Below are 765 nucleotides of genomic sequence, written 5' to 3' on the forward strand. Positions count from 1 at the left end.
GGAGAAGTGTCTTCCTCTACAGAAATATTTGTCGAAAGGTATTTATTTGAGTTGGACATCAGAGGTCAAAGTACCCGCTGGTTTTGCCAGTGACCACCATGTCCTGAGTACAGCTTTCTTCGAAATGCACATGGCCATCTGGCCCGTATGCCCATCACATCCAGCAGCTTTTCGTGAAATCAAAGACTGAGGTACTGGGGGTTAAGCTTGGTCTCATAAACAATTCTATGAACACAAGGGAGGTTGGAAGAGCAAAGGAGCACCCCTGGGCTTACCTCTGGGCAAGGTTGTCTGTAACATAAACATGTCAGGCTAACATGGGCATGATGGAAAGGGCGCTCTGGTATGAGCAGGTTGGAAAATCACAATGGTCTCCAAATGCAAACTTGGTAACCATGTGTCCACCTTGAACAGAAAGTACTTACATAGTATGTCCACACAGGTGGGCATATTGGATTCAGACTGATTTGGCCATCAGACCTGATTAGAATGTGACTTTTTAAATTTAATTTTTATTTTACATTGGAGTATAGTTGATTTACAATGATGTGTTAGTTGCAGGTGTACAGCAAAGTGATTCAGTTATGCATATACATATATCTGTTCTTTTTCAGATTCTTTTCCTATATAGGTTATTGAAGACTATTTGAATAGAGTTCCCTGTGCTATATAGTAGGTCCTTGTCAATTATCTATAGAATGTGACTTTTTAAACAGTGTGAGAATGGTAGGAACCTGTCTTGGCATTAAACAAGCTGGTGACATT

This window comes from Phocoena phocoena, chromosome 17, assembly GCF_963924675.1.
Source record: "Phocoena phocoena chromosome 17, mPhoPho1.1, whole genome shotgun sequence".
NCBI classification, from domain to species: Eukaryota; Metazoa; Chordata; class Mammalia; order Artiodactyla; family Phocoenidae; genus Phocoena; species Phocoena phocoena.